The following is an 18,882-nucleotide window of genomic DNA, read 5'->3' on the forward strand; positions in this document are numbered from 1 at the left end:
AAAGCAAATAACTCATTCAGGAATTTAGTACCCAGGATGTTGATGTTATTTTTGTTGGAAGTTAGGAGCTACAAATCAACTAGCACTGAAGATGCATGTAACGCATGGGAAACAATAGATAAAAAATATGATGTTTCCTAGAATGTTGCTTATGAGCTTTGAGTTTCCTTCCATTTCTGGACCATCACTGATCCCATTTCCTCCTTCTTCTCCAGACTGGATCCCCTTTCTTTAGAGAGAGAAGATATCTTTGCTTCTCCAAATATGCAGCAAACATCGCTCCCTGCATCCCTATCTTAGATAAAATTGAGTATTTCTATCTTTCCTATCACAAGGTATTTTCTATAACATTCTTATTTTGTTACAGGAAGAGTCTCAGTGTGGTTATCTTCCGGTGACACTACCCCAGGTATCCTGATATTTTAGAAAGCTGAATCCATTTACCGCTGCTGTATGTTCAAAATCAACAAGGTAGAAAACCACAAAGATATTTCTCCCTGTAAATAAAATCACCACGGTAATAAATAGAATAACAAATAGTTGACTGCTGTTTTGTGCTCAGTTGCTTCATGTGACCATCCATGAACAGACCATCTGGTTCTGTGAAAGGGCATGAACAAACTACATATGGGAAACATGGAAAGAGTAGATCAGTTCAGGGCCCAGAATGCACAGTCATCACATATCCACTATCAAGAAATGACCAAGGAAAAAAGTGTAATGGTACGAGGCGGAGTCTCAACCACACAGAAACAGTGGATGAAAAGGAAGATTCAGTTGAAGAACAAAAGAGGAACACAGATGTGGAGTCCACTACCCTCACATTTTAATTTCACCCGGTCCTCTTCTTGAATTTCATTCTTTCTTTCAGCTGGGCACATATGCAACATCATGAAAAGGAGCATTACTAGACAATCTAAGCAAGTAATTTGCAGTTGCCAGGCAACTTTTGCAGCCCTGCAGTTGTGGCTTCCATGGCTGCATCCAGGGATGTAGCCGGGGGGGGGTTCTTGGGGTCCGGACCCCCCCTTCCATTAGATAAAATTAATGGTGTGTGCTGCCGCGCTGCTGCACCCAAACCCATTATAATGGTGGCACTAGTCCGGACCCCCACTTCCCAAAATCCTGGCTATGTCCCTGTGCATCCGCATTGCAGAAATAATCCAGTTGATACCACTTTAACGGCGGGGCTTAATGCTATGGCATCTTGGGAATTGTAATTTGTTGTGGCACCAGAGCTCTCTCACAAGGAAGGTTTATAATCTCACAAAACTGCAGATCCCAGAATTCCATAGCATTTGAATCATGGCAGAAGTGGTGTCAAACTGGATTGTTTCTTCAGTTTGGATGTGGCCCATTTCAGTGGGACAGTGCAAATGTTGTGGTTTTTAATCAGAATTTTTAAATCTATAGCCAAGGTACTTTAACCTAACTCCAAATAGTTTCACCAATTTGAATAGCACCTTTAAAGAATAAAACCAGAGTGGCTCCATTTTCCGACTGACATTGCTGTTACCAGCCACCACTTCACACCCATGTCCATTTTATGCTGTTAAATCTGGATACCCCACCATTGCTTGAGACTGCAGAAGATCTGGATTGATATAAGTGGGCTTATATTTACAAATGTCTCATTCCATCTGGCCACAAAAGCAGTTGACTTGAAGATACAGTCTATACCCGATGCCATCAACAAATGTGTGTGTGTGTTTGTGTGTTGGGGAAAGAAATAATCACTCTTGTTTTTTCAAGTTCCTTAAAAACATCTAGCATGCTACCAGCCTAATGAATTATGTATCCGTTTTGGAGCAGTTTTGATTTGGAAAAAATCAGCACTTTCATTCAAGACATTAAATGTAAATACTACATCCTTTGCATCTGTTGTGAACAATTTGCACTAAGGTTATAAGCACCAATGAATAAATCTCAAGAATTTTTGCTCAGGAGAGTGGGTGAGCATGCACTTAAAAAACCAGGATGAAGAATTATATAAATCAACCCAGTTGCCACTATTTCATAGATGGAGATTGTGTGGCATGAAAAGGTGCATTGCAAACAGAAACTTTTAACTTGAAGTTTCAATTGTTTAAATACTGTGAATACTTTAATTCTGTTTTAATGTTAACTTTTTGTAAGTTGACTAAAAGTCAACATGGGTTTCTAAAAAAGAAGTCAAAACTAATCTTATCTTTTTTATGAAAGTGTTACAAAATTGGTAGATGAAGGGAATGCTGTGGATGGGGTTTTTTTGTAATTTATTTTATTCATAAAAACAGTACATGAATACACATATTTTAAAGAAATATAGGTGCTATACATTACAGACAATTATTTATATCATTACTGACAATTCTGTTCCACAACATTATTTCCAGCTCCCATCTAGTCTCAGGTCCATTTTAAATCTTTTCTTTATCTGGCGATATGTGAACCAATGACAAACGTAGCTGTCTTCTTCTAATTTCTGATTCGATTTCTGTCTTGGAATCTTTCCTTCTCAATTCAGTAGATCTTCATATTTTAAACATCCTTTTTGTTGTGTTTCTTGACCCATCTTCAATGCTTCTTGAGGTGACAACCAATTTGGTAATTTACTATAGATTTTTTGTTTGACTTTGTACCATACTCTTAACAGTGATCTTCTGATTATATGGTTATTAAATTCTTTATTGATGTTTGCCTTATTGTAGAATAAATATCTATGCCAACCATATATTTTGTTAAATCATTCCAGATTTAATGTTTTTTCATCTTATGTTATCCAATTTTGAATCCAATCTATGGCACAGGAATAAAGATATATCTTCAGATCTGGAATTCCTAACCTGTTTTGTTCTTTGGTATCCTTCATTATTTTCCACTTTAGTCAGGGCTTTTTTCCAGCCCATATGAATTTCGATAATATAGTCTCCCATAGCTTAAAGTATTTATCATTAATTAGGATCAGCAGATTTTGAAAAAGAAACATTATTTCTGGCAAGATGTTCATCTTAACCAATGAAATTCTGCTCATAAGTGATAATTTTAGACAGGTCCATCTGTCCAAATCTTTTTTTTTTTCCTTCCATAAGACTGCATAACTGTTGTCGAAGAGTTCAGAATTCTTTTTGGACAATGTTATACCAAGATATTTCACCTTTCTGCTTGTTTGGAATCCAGACTTTTCCTGTACTACTACTACTACTTCTTCTTCTTCTTCTTCTTCTTCTTCTTCTTCTTCTTCTTCGTCTTTTCTTCTTCTTCCATAGTCAGAGTTATTATAGTTGATTTGGTCTTATTAATTTTGAATCCTACATAAGTTCCAAAATTCTGGATTGTCTCCATTAATTTGTTAATATTTTCAATGGGCTCTTCTAAGTTGATCACCAAATCATTGGCATAAGCTCTTATTTTGTAATTTTTGGCCTTTAATTTGGGCCCCTTGGATTTGGTTGTCATTTCCTATTTGGTTAACTAGAGTTGCTAACATAAAAATAAACAATAAAGGGGAAAGCAGGCAACCCTGTCTAGTCCTTTGTGTTTTGACAATATTTAGGGTTTTTGTCATTTACTATAATTTGTGCTGATTGCGTCTTGTAGATAGTCTGTATCCAATTTATGAACGTATCACCAAAATCCATAATTTTTGTTATCTCAATAATAAAACCTTACTGATTTCAGTAAGGCATGATATTCTGGGTTTTTTTGCAGGAATATGATAGGCACAAGGTCCCCCATGATATTGTTGCAAACAAGGTAGTAAAGTGTGGACTAGTCAATGCAGCTGTTAGAATGATTTGTAACTGGTTGACCAACCAAACCCAAATGATGCTCCTCAATGGGTCCTCCTCATCCTGGAGAGCTGTGACTAGTAGGCTGCTACATGGCTCTGTCACTGCTCCAGTGCTATTCAATATATTTATTAATGACTTGGATGATGGAATAGAGGGTATGCTTATCAAATTTTCAGAGGACATCAAATTAGGAGGTATAGTTATACCTCAGAGGACAAGATCACTGACTTTAACAGATTAGAGAGCTAGGCCAAAACTAACAAAATTAATTTCAACACAGAGAAAGGTAAGGTACTACACTTGGGGGGGGGGGGGGATGAATGCACAGATACAGGATACACCTGGCTTGAAAACAGTACGTGTGAAAGAGAACTAGGAGTGTAGTAGATCACAAGCTGAAAACGAATCCACAATGTGACTGGCAGCTGAAAAAGCCAGTGCAATTCTAGGCTGCATCAATAGGAGTATAGTGTCTAGATCACAGGAATTAATAGTACCACTCTATTCTGCTTTAGTCAGGCCTCACCTGGAATTTTGTGTTCAATTTAAGAAGGATGTTGACAAACATGCCAGAGGAGGGTGACCAAAATGGTGAAAGGTTTGGAAACCTTGCCTCGTGAATGGCTTAGAGAACTGTGTATGTTTAGACTGGGGAAGTGAAGGCTAACAGATGATGTGATAGCCATGTTTAAATATTGGAAAGGATGTCATATTGGAGCAAGCTTGTTTTTTGCTGCTTCAGAGACTAAGACATGAAGCAATGGATTCAAAGTAGAGGAGAAGAGACTCTACCTAAACATTAGAAAGACCTTCCTGATGGTATGAACCATTTTGACAGTGGAACATGTTGCCTCAAAGCATACTGGAGTCTCCTTCTGTGGAGGTTTTTAAACAGAAGCTGGATTGCCATCTGTTGGGAGTGCTTTGATTGTGAGTTCCTGCATGGCAGGGGATGGCCCTTGCGGTCTCTTCCAACTCTATGATTCTACAGTTCTGTGATTCTGTCAGTCTACAGTGGTAGAATTAAAAATAATATAGGCATGTTAGTCTGTAGAATCAGTATGAGCTTTCCTAGACTTCCTCAGATGTATCTGAGGAAGTAGACTGAATTCTACAAAAGCTCATACTGCCAACTTCTTTCTTTCAGTTAGTCTCTAAGGTGCTACAAGATCTCTCTACATACTGTCAGTCTGTGTTTTTATTGTATTGTTCTTTTTAATTGTGGGCTACTTTGGTCACAATTTTTTGGGGAAAGCAGGATACAAATAAATAGGAGGAGGAGGAGAGAAGAAGAAGAAGAAGAAGAAGACGAAGAGTAGAGAGCAGCAAAGTGGAATAGTCCTTGATGGTTTGTTTTCCTGGCCTTTGCCCTGTGAAGGATCTATAGGTCTATGCTGCCATACCGTCAAACTGTCCTCATTTGGCAGTGATAGTTACAATTAATACTTTGTCACTTTCATCTGCTTCTAAAATGCTCTGTTTCTGTCTCCTCCTCCCACTTTCCCCCTTTATACAGTCATAGAGTCATAAATACCCCAAAGTCACCCGAACCCATATGACCTTGGAGGCTAAGCAGAGTCAGGCCTGATTAGTACTTGGATGGGAAACTGCCAACAAATGCCAGGTGTGGTCCACTATATTTCAGATGAAGGAATTAGCAAAACCATCTCTTGAGTATTTCTTGGCTGAGAAAACCTGATAAAGTTCATGGGGTCACCATAAGTCAATAGGCAACTTGAAGGCACATACCCCCCCCTAAAATAACTAAAACAACAATTTTTGCAGAGCAAAGAAGTGTTGTTTTAAATTTGTAACAATCATCACAACAAAACACTTGAGGGCATAGAAAGTATAACTGTAACTAATTACTTTTAAAACTAACCTTCCTAATCCTGTTAACTGCCTCTGCAACCTTAGCAGAGAAAGCTCCAGCCTTGCTTTGTCCTAGACATGTTATTTTTGTAACTGGCACAAACATTTCTTTGGGGGAGTGAATTCTAACATGGAGTCCTGCTCCAGCAGAATAAAGTAATACAGGCTCAGAAAACCTTTAGTGGTTGGTTCTGCTATGATTGTAAAATGACACAGTGCTATGCATTACATTGCCCAACAATTCCCCACTGCAAAGAATCATGGAGGAATGAAGGTGGAAAAGCAGCAGGGACAAGGCTATGCTTAACCCTGTGCCTCCTTGTCATTTTGCCCCATAACATCTGCTCCTATGACGTCCTAGGCAGGTGATTGTGAACACCACCTCGTTTATGATTTTGGCACTCACCTGAAACCAACTGCATTCGGCTAAATTTTGTGTGTATGTATATGTGTGCACATACACACACACAGTTGCCTTATGCAACTGCCAATTCACATCTCTATCTAGACATCCTTTTCTCCTGTGTGTAAAAGCTGTAATTGCTAGTAGTCCCATGGGGAAGGCATAATTCACTCGGACAGCATTTGAATATGAGTGGAAGAATCTTCCTATTATCTTTGGAGTAAGAGAATAGCAGAAAAGTGGGAAGAATACATCGCAACAGCTAGTTTTCCCTAGAGAATATAGACAAATGTTCATGCTGATTTTATATTGCATTTTTCACAAAACATTTTCAACCCTTGGGAAATCACAGCCATTTGTGGTTTCTATGGACTCATTTGCTCTATAGAGATGCTTAGTGGTGAACATTAAAGAACATGACAATAAGCAAGGATGTTCAGTGTAAACCTGGCAAATAGGCTTTAGATGATGGTGGTGTGGAGGTTTTTTTAAAGATTTGTTACAGTGTCCCTTGAGTTGGAAAGCTGCTCTGCTTTTTCATGGATCAGAGGTAGATAAACAACGGCTGTTAAGTCTGATAGCACCATTTATTTTGGCGAGTGGCTGATTTTCTAAACATTTATAAAAGCATTCCATCAGCTTAAGAAAAGTGCCCATTAATTTATACCAGTATAATATAGAACAGAAGTAAGACCCATGAAATTGTCATAAGAAGAGTAATTTCCAGGACTCATATTTTCTACCAACTCTGTAGGATTATCTATAGAGAAATACATCTGTATTTTGATAGGCGTCCAACACTTTGGACAGCTGTGATTGTCAGCTTAGGCTTCCATGTTTATATACACCTTCAGAATATTCTTTATTCTTTATTTGTTACATTTGATATCCCAGCTTTTCTTCCAGCAATTCATATAGTCTCTCTTTTTCCTCCCTATTTTATCCTCAGAATAACGTTTTAGAGCAGGCTAGGTGGAGAGAGTGACTAACTCTAAATCAGCCAGCAAGTTTCATGGGTAAATGAGGATCTGATCTCAGGTTTCCCTAGTCCTAGTCCAGGACTCAAAGCACTACACAATATGGGCTGCTATACAGTAAAATCCAGGCATTTGGAATTATCACACCAATATGTGATAACTGACATGTGTTTAGATCATACTGTGGGCAATGCGTGACTCTCCAGACACTGGAGAGTCCTTACAGTTGGCTACACTGGTTAAGGCTGATGGGAATTACTGTCAAACAATATCTAGAGGGCCACATATTTTTCCCTGCAACTTTAGATTTATCCTGAAGTGACTGAGGGTGCATCTATACTGTAGAAATAATGCAGTTTGACACTACTGTATGCCATTGGCAAGTTTCATTTTTATCGATTTTATTATTTGTATGTACAGCATTGTGCAAATCTACAGAGCTATATACATTAATAAATAATAATAATAATAATAATAATAATAATAATAATAATACTTTAATTGCTGTAGCTCAATTCCATAGACTTCTGGGATTTGAAGTTTTACAAGGTCTTTATCCTTCTCTGCCAAAGAGTGCTGGTGCCTCACAAAACTACAAATCTACAAAACTACAAGTTAAAGTGGTATCAAACTGCATCATTTCTACAGTGTAGATTCACCCTGAGATGCTAACTATCAAAAGAAGCCCAAACAACATATTAAGCTAAATGCATGATTTGCACATGTCCCTTGCAAAAGAAAGGACTGATGTGTGTTTGTTTGTTTGTTTGTGTGAAGAATACTGGTCATGACTCCAGTAGGAGTGTGAAAGAGATGTGTGCAAAAATGTGGTCCTTCCTCTTGCAGTGTGCCATAGATAAACTGTGTCTGTCCTGATGCTATATGTCAGAAAAAGAAAGTTTTTACAATTGACATCACTCGTAGTTTCCTTTGCAGATCAACCAGCATCTTAACAGGGCAAGGCCCGTCGTACTTCTAAGCAAAGTTGCAAGCTTACTATTTTATGAAGACAGGCTTTTGTTGAAACAAAAAATGGTCATCCTACTCAACACTTGTCCCTAGCTGCACAAGTCCTTATTACCTGAAAAGAAAGGAGAAGTCCAAAAACATTGGCCTAAATCCTATCATTAGTGCTGACTACAATAGACCCATTAAATCCATTTTATTTACCTTTGTCTTGACTTGTCATTCAACAATTTACCCAAATGGGTCTACTCTTGTTGGGACTAACCAATAGGCAATAGTGCATTTATGTGTGTAATTATTGGTATGAGAATCCACCAATTTTTGTTCAGGTCCTCAGAATCCTGCTGGGATTCTCATTCTATCCCAGTTTCATATCTTTTCCTCCCTTTTCTTGATACTTGAAAATTTGCGTTTCTGTTTGCAATTTTTCAAAATGTACACTTAGTTGTATGCATTTCCCCTAACATATGCATTTTTAATACAGCTTTTATGTTCATATTTTGTGTCTATTTTCACCATGTTTTTTGCCTTCATGTTTTTCCTACTCAAAAGAGCACTGCCTGCCTTGAAAATCTACAGATTTCCAGGCCCAGACTTTTTTTTGCTCTTGCCAATTTCATGAGCCCAAAGTAGGTATTTTCATAAGGAAATGAATTCCTTTCTTTTATCCCTACTGATAATAGATAATACTGATAATAGAGTGAACTCTAAAAGAAGCTTCTCTCAGGGTCCTCCAACTAGCCATGACTGGAACCAGATCCCAAGGGCTCTTCTTATATCTACAGCCGAGACAGAGAAATAAAGGTATTAAATTTTGTTTTAAAACTAGTTAGGTTCTTTATTTGCACTACTGGGAAAATATGCTGGAATTGCAGATCTCTAACTAATTAGACACCTAATTTATTAATAGTGAATGTCATTTTTAATCTGATCAATCTTTTCTTCTCCACTGTGAAAGAAACTAGCACAAAATGGATTGCTGTGATCTGTACTTAACTCGTACAAAGCAAAGCATTGAATTCTGATATTTTATCCTGCAGTGCTCTCATGCACACTTATGAATTCTATAAGTAACTAAGAGGTATAATGCTGTGTGAAGATATATTTCCTTTTATGAATTCTAAATCTGCAGCTATTTAATTCCAAATGAACTCTTGTTGGCAGATGTAGAAAAAAAAGTGGAATAAAAATGACAACACAAAATGTAACCTTACAGCAATCCAATTCCCAGTATAGATATTTTTTTTTGCCACAGAATACACACATGAGAGGAATACATAGGTTAATGAACATGAATATCAGAGCTTGGCAAAGTTGCTCTTTGGACCACTGCTCCCAGAATATTCATGCACAGTTGACTGGGGTATTCTGGGATTGGCAGTCCAAAATATAACTATGCCAAGCTCTTTGAGATACAGCAATGCCTGTCTGTCTGTCTGTCTGTCTATACCATCCCTCTCTTCCACATCTTTTCTCTCTTGTTGTTCTACATGGTCTCAGTTTGGTGCATGTTTGGGTAGATGGCAGGATCCCCATGTCCTGGCAGGGTCTACAAGCTAATGCTTCCCTGTTGCCCTCTTAGGAAAAGTAGTGTCTCAGGTCATGTCAGCATGGAGAAAAATAAACTCTCCTGTCCCATTGTTGCAAAATGGGCAATACACGGGTCCAATCCATGCTCTAGGATGAAAAAAGAGTCACCGTTTGCTCTGAATCAGGCCAGAATCTCTGGAGAATCTACTGAGTGTGCAGATTGCACCTTGGTGCAGGTATTGGGGGAGAAGTGTCGGTGGATGGACAGAAGGAGTCAGGAGGAGGTTCTTGGGCCAAACAATCCCCTGCCTCTGCTTGGAAAATCCAGCTCCCGTCACACTACTGTCACTTTCAAGTTCTTACAGTTTTTCCAGCCCATACTATGTTTTAATGGAACCAGGGCCAGGATGGGAGGAGGGAGTGTGCAGACAGTGCTGCTGATATTGGCCCACAATATTCCCACAATATTCTGATGTAGCATGGCTCTGCACCATTTTGGAAAATTAAAAGGATGTCTCCTCAATGCCCAGTGCTATTGATGCTGCTTGACTGACCACAGGAAGCCTTCTGGTGTGGTTTTGGGTGATGGTGTTGACTTGGTCTGGAGACCCAGATCTGGTACACATTGCTGTATGATTGGAGCATCATCAGGTTTTCTTTCAAGTCACCATGCTAAAAAGAATGGTAATGGGTGCCTGAAGGGCAAGCAATATACTTTTTATGAACTCACTGGTTTGATGGATACCTGCAACTGAAAGTCAATCCATGCAGAGGTCATTACTGTTGGACTAGTTCCTCTACAGCAGGAACAGGCAATTTAAAGCAAACATTCCCCACTGCACATTTTTATGTGGCATATAGTTAGAATATGGAAACACCACAATGTAAGTTAAAATGCTTTCAGCCTTCATGGTTTGAGAAACAGAATACAGGAGGCCCTTGGCATCTGCTGTGTTTTGGTTCCATGATCCCCCATGGATTCCAAAATCCATGGAAGCTCAAGTCTCATTGAATACAATGACACAATAAAATGGTAAAAAATATATAACAAGATTTGGTATGCATATGTGTGGCAGTCATTTGGGGGCGAATGTAGAATCAGGATTCACTCCTATATCCCACCACATACAGATCTGGTTACAGAGATGTAAATGGCATACTTAAATCTTAAGTTGGGTTTTTCAATACAGATTCCTTGTTTATTCCTGGAAAATAAGACTCAAGGTAGAAGTAAAGTGCTATTGGAAAAGGGAAGAAAGAAGAAACTAATTACAAATAACAAGTTAATTGCAATTCGTTTTCTAATAATGAAGGAATAATTAATTATATTACAATCATACTGTAAGAAAATGTAATTTCACTCTTTTTGCGTTGTAAGATTTAGGTTGGGTTTTTTGGGGGTTTTTTTGGTCACCTCACTATTAGGTATGTTTTGTTCCACAGGGCAATATCCTTTAGCATTATGGTGTGTTTTGTAAAACAAGTAACTAAATGTATCTGTAAGGTATATGTGAGTAGAGATAATGAGATTTGTTCAAATATTTTAACCATAATGAGAACTAACTACAGTACTTTGGGACTTTGGGACTGCAACTTTAGTTCATTTTAGAAGTAACCTCCTAAAGGTATAAAGGACGGGTTAATACTCTGGAAGAAGCAGAAAGATGATAAAAGTGAGATGGAATATATTTATTGATTTTGATACTGTTTGATGTTGGGGCGTCTGATAATATAAAATGGAATATTTGTTGTTTGATGTGATAAGTGAGGATGATATTTGATTCATAGTTTTTTGTGGATTTTTCGGGCTACGTGGCCATGTTCTAGCAGAGTTTCTTCCTTACTATGTGGCCATGCTAGAACATGGCCACATAGCCCAAAAAACTCACAAAAAACTATGGATGCCATCCATGAAAGTCTTCGACTTTACATATTTGATTCATGTTTTAATGTTGTAAAATCTAAATAAAGATATTTTTTTAAAAAAAATAACCCCTAAACAGATGTTACAGCTCTATTGACTTTTTGTTGTTGTGTCGACTAAGCAAATGCAAAAAGAAAACTGGCCAATCCAGAAGCTTTATTTGCCAATCTTGCCCATCACAGAGACTAACACTGTTCATCCCAATTTTCTTCCAGTCCTGATGAGTACTCTGAAGCCTGAGCCACAGAAGATTATCACATGGGGGACAGGACAGCATTGTCCCGTCTCTGTCCCGTCCTTTCCATGTGATCGCGGGAAGGACTTTCATATGATGTCAAGCTTATCCAGGCATTGATCCTCTCATTATCCCATTATTGAACTGGCATTACCCTGACATTTTGCATTAACAGGAGTTTATGTTAATGCAATGTCACTTCAATGACAAGATAATGACAGGATCAGCACTACAATATGAAAAGCTTTCGATGTTCTCCCCTATAGACGGAATAAGGATGGGAGAGCTATCCTGTCTGATAAGCTCCACAGCCCAACCCTCAGATCATATGGTCCTAATCTGGACCCCAAAGCCTCTGACAAAGTGTCAGTGTCTGTTATCAGGCTTTAATAGATGCATGTCTAGGTCCTGTATTTTAGTGCTCCAGTGCACATCCCTCTACATAGAGAAAGGACCCCAAAATAAAAGCCATGAGAATCTCAGCAAGGGATGTTTTCCTTTCCATCTGCACCTTGTTTAATCCTGGCATCTATTGTTGATTTTGTTTTACTTTATTTTATTCCTCTCTCAGCCAATCCTTTAATGATATGGGCCTTTGTTTGCTTTGGACTGTAATCAGACAGTTTCTGTAAACATCTGTTCCTGCTTTAAATGGTTTTAAGAGCATCTCATATATAGGCTATTAGTGGATATTATGAGAAGGGTTCATTGTTTCTCCAAATGTAAGCAGTGAATACCTTCAACATTATCTCAAGCCTGGAGAGCTGAGCTGGTAAAAAGAAAATGAAATCTAGCAAGGACAAATATAAACCCAAGACCCACAAGTCTAAAATGGGGGTTAGGGAATAGTATTTCCAAGACAGACTGAGTGGTTATAATACATGACAATGGTATGTAATAACAATTCCCAGAGAACAAGTTTGGCAATGAGACCTCTGAGGATTCTTTGTTGAATGTATACCCCATATTTGGTAATAAGCTTTCATACCAAGTATCTTTTCCCAGCCTGGCCCTTCCAAATATTTTGGCTCACAATCCTCATCATCCTTATCTATGTGCCATTTTACTGGGGATGATAGGAAATGTAGTTAAAGCATCTGGAGGAAACCAGGTGAGGAACTTTTTCAAACTTCTTTCTTTCGGTTAGTCTCAAAAGTGCTACAAGATCTCTCTACATACTGACTCTACAGACTAACACGGCTATATCTTTGAATTCTAAAAATACCATAATATTTTAGCTGCAAAAAAGTGAACTCAAGACAGGATGCATGGCTTTCTTCTTCCTTACTTCTTTAATACAACATCCGTGTGAAGCAGGGCACCATGCCTTCCAACATTTCACAGAAGAAAACTGGGACACATTTGACCAAGCAACATCAGAATGGCAAATGTCATATATGAGGAAGAAAAGAATAGATAGGAGGGCTGCAGCAGTTTGCTTTTGCGGGAATCTACTGGGAATTGTAAGATTCCACCCCCTCTTTTCCTCTCTCCCTGATAAGTTGAGTGCAAACTACTTTTGCACTTTGGAAACAGTCTGTATCAACTGAAGTAAGATGAGAAGAAAGTGAGAAAATGGGAGGAGAGAAAGAAGCTGGAACATTTTAAAAGCTGTTGAAAATGTGGTATGATTGGGAACTGTCTCTGCCAGATTGGGATAGTTGGAGGGTATGGGGCAGGCTGATGGGGTTTAAGGTCAGCCAATGAGTTTCAGAACTCCATGGGGACTAAAACATCAATCTCTCCAATCCCAGTCCAGTTCTTTAACCACTGTATCTCATACACAGGCTACAATTAAAAAATTTTAGGCCTACCATAGGCCAAAATAACATTGCTCCATGCAGTTTGCAGGTTGCCAGTTGGCCTTTCCTATCTCACACCAGTCATGGCTGAACTGTCCTTTCCATAACAATATTCATCTGTTAGAGAGGTTTTGCCAGATGGAGTACAAGGCAGCCTCCAGATTTGTGTTGGATGATGCAGAGTCTGAAGGCCCACATTTACAGAATAGCTCGAGTCTGATCTGCACTTTATCTTTCCAGTACAAAAAGCATCAATCTCTTCGAAAATGTTGCTTAAGTCACAAACGCCCCATCACCTTTCCAGAGAGATAATTAAGTGCCAGCGCATAATTTGTCAGAGTGATAAAAGAGAAGAAGAGGAAGAAAACAGTTATAATGCTTGGTTTTGTTGTTGTTGTTGTAATATAGTATGTGCGTGTGAGTAATAGAAAGAAATAATCATAAATAAAAAATAGAAGAGAAGAGAATTACGGTACTTCAAAGTAATATAATTAGAAGGATGAATGTTGACAGATTTCTTTTTAAAAAAAACTGTTGGTATTTTAATTAATTAAATTAATTGGAAATTATGATACATTTCTGCATTACCAAAATTGAACATAGATGTTTTCTAAGGGTGTAGAACATCTTTTTTTAATTCCAATTACAGTAATGCACCAGAATCAAAGTAGCTTCAGGAATCAGTCCCTATGTTTTAATTGTGTTGCTTTGGGGTCTTATTTGGGTTGAAAAGTGATTTAGAAATTCATAAATAAGAGAAATAATTCCACAAGTCCATCAGTCAGGTTTGTTTTCAGTAATTAGAATTGTCCTCTGCCTATTAATCAACTAAAGCTTTAAGCTGATTACTGATGAAAGCTTCAGCTCTAATTAGAAGTCGAGCTTTTGAAAGGATATATTCAGTATGTTCATAGAGTTCACATGCATAGGAGAATTCTATTTTCTACAAATGATATACAGTATAACTTACAGGTTCCACAACACATATTTTAAAGAGTTTTAAAACTGTTTTAATCTTTGCATTATTTTAAGTGGTCTTTATTTGTTCATTGCCTTAGATGGTGATATATATGTACAATAATAATAAATAATAAATAAATACACAGCTACAAGACTGTTGTAAAGTTCTTGAGGGGTTTTAAGAAATAACACTCTAATCTGAGATTGGAAGTATTACGTTTTTGGACTACAACTCCTAGAATGTGGTTTTGATTCCTGTAGTACAAATGTTTTAACTTTTCTGAGTTCTGTTTTTAACCTTCTGGGAAAAAAAAACAGCATTGTTATAAAACTAGCAAGATGTGTTTTTCACAGTTCTAATTTCTCACCTCTTGGTTTACATCCAGTCTCTGCCAACATCATCCAATGATATTAATTGGGGAGCAGAAAAAGACTCCAAACTGTGATATCAGAATGTGACTAAGTTTTAGATGCTGTTAGGGAGTATTAAACATATGGCTGGTGTTTTTGGTGGCAGCTGTGTACTGTCTATTTTCCCCCCTCAAACAAATTTTCTTTTGGCTACTATATAATCTGGCAGATTTCTGTTTTGATTTCTGCTTTCACTCCCCTCAAATGCAGGGAATTAGCCACCCATATAATTCCAGAATTATTTACATAAGAAGTTGTCTCATACTGAATCAAATCATTGGTCCATTGAGGACTATGTCTACACCAGGTTGTGGCTTTCCAGATGTTGTTGGATAATAACCTCAGACTGGCTATGCTGGTGAGGGCTTATGGGAACTGTCTCCTAAAATCATGTAGCATAGCCATCCTCGGACCACTTCATACTACACACATATTGCCATGACAACATTGCATGAAATCCTGGGATTTGTAGTTTAGGGAGGGATATTTAGAATTATCAGCCAGAGTCTAGTACCTCACCAAACTACAAAGGCCCAGTATTCCACAGAAGCCAAGACAAATAAAGCTGCTTGAAGTCACTTTGGAGGTATGCTGTTTAAATGACACTCATATCTTAAGAGGCCAGAAGGTACACCAAAGCTGTGCTCAAGTCCTTAGGACTGGAGCGTGCCTTTGGCATAGCTTTCGGACTCTTAGGACGCATGCATCATTTAAACGGCATACCTTCAAAGTGACCCGAAGCAGCTTTATTTTGGCCTGTCTGTTCAAACCCATAGTTTACTGAAACTAAATCAAAGGTAATAATAATTTTGTAGTGTAATTTTATAATTTCAACAGTGATATTTCAGGGATTCACACTATAGGGTTTCCCAGCCCTGCTTGAAGATTCCAGAGACTGAACCTAGGGGACCTTGAGTATACAAAGTGTATACCATAGAGCATAAGTCCTTTTCCACTTTCATGTTCGCTTTCATTTTCACCACTCTTCCAGGCCCAAATAAAGGTGTTGATTCTACCCATTAAGAGTCAGAAATAGCCTGGCATAAGGGATGGTTTTTTAAAAATAAAATAAAGGGGCTTCTTTCTCCTATATAGATCTGTTTTGTTTTTATCTTCTTCTAATGTGTTGGAGCCAAAGCTTGGAAAAAGTTACATTCATGGATCACAATACTTAGAATCCCATAACCAGCATGGCCACCAGTCCCAAAAAGTAACTATTTCTATGCGCTGTTTCCTATCGATATGAGTGAATACACGGGGCTAAATGTAGTTGTTACTGCTCACAAGCTCGGAAACCTGCCCTGAGGCAGACATGGCTTCCTTGTTCTATATCTTCTAGTGGTTTCTAAACCATTTTAATTTTTTAAAAATTAAATTTTAGAAGAGATGGTGCTATAGCCTGAATTACTGCTATGCATGTCTTTTATTATAATTTTGTAAGCACGGTTTCAGCTTTATCATGCCATGTAGTTTTTTTTCAACTGGTGACCTTCCTATGAGCTTTAAAACAAACATGAAAGCAGTTCTTTGGCCTCTTGCCTGTGCACAGCCTAGAAGCTGCCCTTGTTTACCCAGGGAAAAAAGGGCATTTCCCCCATCACTGGCACATTTATGTGTGCAGAAATGTATTCTCCTCCTGTGACCCAATTGGTTCCTGACCAAATACAAGAGTAATGTTATCATCAATAACAATCTCACCTCTGAATCTTGATCCCAAGACTTTTGCAGTAGTAACACTGGCAGTAATTATATTGTTTCAGATAATCCCCTGCAAACTTCCATTGTTCTTCTGAACAGTTCCACTCCATTTTTTCTAGACCTCCTGAGCTCTGACCCAGTACTTGATTTGGGAGCAACTGCACAACATCTTCTACTCCCCAATTGTGACGGTGATGATGACATCACAAGGCTCCATCTTATAAGTCATCAGGATGCTGCAACATTAGGATTCTGCTAACATACATAGCAACCCCAGCTGGCCACTGGACCCATTGCAGATGCAAGGAAAGGCACCACCAATTGGGAATAAGCTTTGTTATTGTTGTTAACTGCCATCAAGTTAATCTCAATCCGTGGTGACCCTGTGAGTAAGATATCTCCAAGACCCCCTGTCCTCCACTGCTTTGCTTAGGTTTTGCAAATTCATGCCTGTGGCTTTCCTGATTGAGTCTAGCCATCTGGTGTAAGATCTTCCTCTCTTTCTGCTACCTTCTACTTTTTCTAGCATTATTGTCTGTTCTAATGAGTCTTGCCTTCTCATGATATGTTCGAAGTACAACAGCCTTATCATTTTGGCTTCCAGGGAGAGTTCAGGCTTGATCTATTCAGGAATCTGAAGTCGAAAGCTTTCATGACCGGCTGGAATTGTGATGTTGGGTATCGTTTCCTACAGGGAGGCCTTTTCTCCTGCTATTCCTATGACAATTTTAACTTGGGATCTGGACTAGGGTTGCTGTGCTGAGGAATATTATGAAGAGCCAATGTACTTGTTGACAATTCATTCATTCATTCATTCATTTATAGTACTGTACAATCTGTGGCAATCTGCTGTAGTGACTAGTAGAAGTATATCAGAACAGAAGGTACTTGAGCAGTGTGTGTATCTTGTCAAATTTTTATTGTTGATTCACAATCTATTCAGGTTTTAGATTTCAATTCTGGGGGTTTAAAATATTTCCTGTCACAATAAAGTTCTTCAGATACAATTTGGTAGCATATTGCTTTCAAAAGAAGGTTTGTGGTAGGCTTTGTGAAACCTATTACCCTTGACAAAGACATTTAATGCTTACAGCCATCCATTTTTCAAGAATATTGCAAACTTTTATCTACTATAGAATACCTGTTTTTATTGGCACTTAAAAAGCAATCCTGTTCACATCTACCTAGAAGTAACTTGTACTGAACTCAGTGGAGCTTACATCTGAGTAAGATTGAGCCCAAATAATCTCTTCACTTTTATGCTCATTTTCCCCCTTCCCATGACCCCTTGTGGGAAAAAAGGGCCAGTTTCCTCCTGTATTTTGCTTTTGAGGTTAGATGTTCTGCTGATTTTTTTGGTGCAGGTGAGCATGTTTGCTAACTACTGGGCTTAATTTTTAGCAGTGGTCAGGTTTAAAAAGCAAAGAAGAAAAAGTAGAAATTTCAGCTACGTGATAAAACTGATAAATGAATTAAGTGGCAACCACATTTTTTTCCTTTCTACAATCTCTCTCTCTCTTTTGCAAGAAATAGCATTCATTTGACACCCAATGAACAGTAAGAAGAAAGAAGAGGAAGAGGAATTTGTTGAGATTTTCATCCCAGATTTATTTGGATGTTGACATAACACTCAAGATCCTGCACTGCGCTGTCAGATAATAAAGTTTCATCTTCTCTCCCTTCCCTGTACCTGTGCTCTGTCTAAATATCCCTTCCACAACCATTCAATAGAGAGGAGAGAACTGGGCAGACAAGCAGCCAGCCAGTTGTATTCCTGAAACTGACTGGGAGAAGATAATGTCAAATACCTGGACTTCCAGAGGACCCGCAGAAACATTTGGCATAGAAGGCCCAGCCAGAAAACAGCTAAGTGCTTTGGGAAGGGTGTCTTAGCAGAAGGTGGTGTTGGATGCCTCCATCCACCATAACCAAAAATGTTACATATGAGAGACATATGTCAGTAATAGAATGCCAGGACTGGTAGCCATATATAGGATCACACTGCTAAGGCATTATTTGGAATGCCACTTAAACTACTCCATTTTCCTGTACATGCTGCTCCAGGTACAGAATGCTCTCCTGCCACCTCTTGTCTTTCTTACTGTGAATTTCATCACCATCATTATCCAAAATGATGAAGAGCTTTGGCAAAAACAGTATACCATATCCATGTGGCTGTGTACTTGCATTTCTCTGCACCTGGTCCAAGTTCAAACATGTACTGATGATGGCATGTATCTGAGAATAGCTGCGATGCATGAGGTGGAGATACACCATACCAACTATGTGTAAGGGTCCAGAATACCCAGTACTGATTTTACTTCTGGGTAT

General features: G+C 38.3%; 1 long non-coding RNA gene across 1 annotated transcript; it reads left to right on the forward strand.

The window, feature by feature from the left end:
• The first annotated feature begins 215 nt into the window (after nucleotides 1-215).
• LOC121925734 lies at nucleotides 216-18,820 on the forward strand. The gene is made up of 3 exons (XR_006102944.1): nucleotides 216-335; nucleotides 16,671-16,936; nucleotides 18,079-18,820. It is a non-coding gene; the product is annotated as an uncharacterized LOC121925734 (long non-coding RNA).
• The last annotated feature ends 62 nt before the right edge of the window (nucleotides 18,821-18,882 follow it).

Source organism: Sceloporus undulatus, chromosome 3 (assembly GCF_019175285.1).
Source record: "Sceloporus undulatus isolate JIND9_A2432 ecotype Alabama chromosome 3, SceUnd_v1.1, whole genome shotgun sequence".
Classification (NCBI taxonomy): domain Eukaryota; kingdom Metazoa; phylum Chordata; class Lepidosauria; order Squamata; family Phrynosomatidae; genus Sceloporus; species Sceloporus undulatus.